We start from the raw sequence: 2540 nt of genomic DNA on the forward strand, positions 1-2540 counted from the left end.
ACCTTCTGGGTTCAATTTCAATGAGGCCAGATTTGACTATGCAATTTCTTCTCTCAAATTTCCATGGGATTCTTTCCCCCTTATTGCTATGCACAGCCTTACAATACACTTCATTTTTTCTGTAGCTGGTCTGAGTGAATCCCTGTGTCTGGTTAAGTTCAGGAATCTCCCTAATACGAGGAGGATTCTCACAAAATAGTGCTTAAAAATAATTGGCTGAGATGGTGAATGGCATAGGCTCTTGGCATAGAAAAAATAAACAAGTCTGGAATGATCAGAACATTTTAAAATAAATCGTATATTGAATGGTAGAAAGTGAGACAGAAAAAAAAAAAAAAAGGTTGCCAAAGAAGGCATATCGCATTAGCAGAGGCCTACTGACAGAAGGGCAACCATCCTTATGGGAAAAAGAGTAGCTCTACTTGTTGTTTACCTTTTTGCCATCAGACCCGGGCCCGTACTTTGCTGACCTTCTGTGCATCACCAGAATACTTGCTCCAGGGTTTCCTACTCTATGACTCTCTGGAAGATTGGCCAATGCCTGGAGGACAGGAAGAACAGAAAAGCTAAACTATTTCTTCTCTGAGTTAAGCAGGATCTCCAGTAGCATCTGATCTTCTAATAGAAACAAACAAACAAACAAATAAAAATAATAAAAACAAAAACAAACAAACAAAAAACTTTATATTAGTTACAGTTCTTCAGAAATTAAGGGTTAGAAACAAAAGATTGTTAATAACCAGAGTTGGGTGGAAGTGTGGGAAAAGACCCTGGCTTACACTTTGTTGGAAATATACATTGATACCTCCATTTTGAAAGCAATATAGTAATCTCTATTATAATTTAAGAATTGCAGACATTTGATCCTAGCAATTATAAATCTAGAGATCAAGGGTCTAGAAACCTGGGAATTTATCTAGAGTCTAAGACTCTGTCTTACACATAACAGTTATATATCCAGTCATTCAAGGGTAGTAATTGTGAAAGATTAGAAATACTATAGCTCTCTATCAGTAGGAGAAATCTTACATAAATTATAATATACTTATACTATGGAATGCTTGAATCTTCTGAAAAGCATAACATAGATTATTTGTACTGACATGAAAAAAACTGATACATTGTTACATCAAAAAAGGAGGAAGCAGACACTATGTGACATCTATGTTTTCTCTTTGTAAATGTGAGGACAGACAGTTATTTGCCTGCCCCGTATCCTTCTTCTCACTGGCATTGCCTCCATGTACTCAAGGATATATTCTGAATAATCCAGGATAATCACACTAATACCAGTGACTGGATTAAGAATGGGCTAACGACCTAATCTAAGCCTTTGAAACCCGAGAAGTCCGCTAGGAAACTTCTGAGAAAGGTTCTTTCTTCTCTGACAAAGAAAAACAGAAAGAGACTGTCTCTCTGCTTGCACTACATTTCTAATCTAATAATATCTGCTTGTGATGGCTAGAACTGGAGTGGCCGTCACTGGCCTGTGATAAACAAGCCAAGTACAAAACTCACCTATACACAAGGAAGGGGTAAAATGTGGAAGCAATCTGAGTCCTGAATGACTTATAGAGCTACTGAATTAACAAAGAGCAAACTTAGCTTGGGAAGTCTTGTTATGTGATGTTAGTACATTTTGACTGTTTAAGAGTCATTGAGTCTGGGTTTTGTTTTACTAGCAGCCCAAAGCATCCTAGCAAACATAGTGCGTGCACGAATAATATGTATATGTAACACATACTACATTTACATAGAATGCCCATGTGTGTTTATAAATTCAAGACAAAGGCCTAAAAGGCAAACCTACCACACTGTTTATCAGGGTCAGCAGCTCTCCTCCATCACCCCACCCCTGTAAACTCTGGGTCCTTCAAAAGTACTATTCTCATTTGCCCCCACCTCACTGAGGCTGCAGCTTCTCAGACTTAGTGGCTGACTCCCCTAACCTTCTCTGTTAGAACTTTTGAATATCTCTGAATAGTTTCTTGGCCCTCTTAATGCCTCAGGAGTAGTGCCAAGAAGTAGGGACATAGAAACAAGGACACTTTCACTTGTTACCATAAGTAACTTCTTTTATATTTTATTTATTATATTGTTTACAATAAAGGTGCATTACTTTTACAAATAAAGATAAAGAAAGAGCTAAACAGACCTGATGTATCCTGTGTCTTCTGCCAATGATCTCATACTTGGATTATATCCAGTTTAGCCCTGGTTCCTGACCAGAAGACTATGATAGAATGCTGTAGAGATATGAGATACAGGACATGGCATTGGGAATCAGTAGATCCAGGTTCTCAAGAACTAGTTACCTGATCTTGAATTATGCACCTGACTTCTCTGTCAGTTGTTTCACCTCTTAAATGTAGTTAGTAATAGCTGTCCAGCCCATACTAGCAAAAAAAAGAAAGAAAAGATGTGACATACAAACAAGGTTATTGCATAAAAAATGCTTCCAGAGCTGCAAAATCCTGCAATATATAAGAGGTGCCACTATCATCATCACCACTGTCATTGCTATGGTCTGCATGTTTGTG

Source organism: Pteropus alecto, unplaced genomic scaffold (genome assembly GCF_000325575.1).
Source record: "Pteropus alecto unplaced genomic scaffold, ASM32557v1 scaffold58, whole genome shotgun sequence".
NCBI lineage: Eukaryota > Metazoa > Chordata > Mammalia > Chiroptera > Pteropodidae > Pteropus > Pteropus alecto.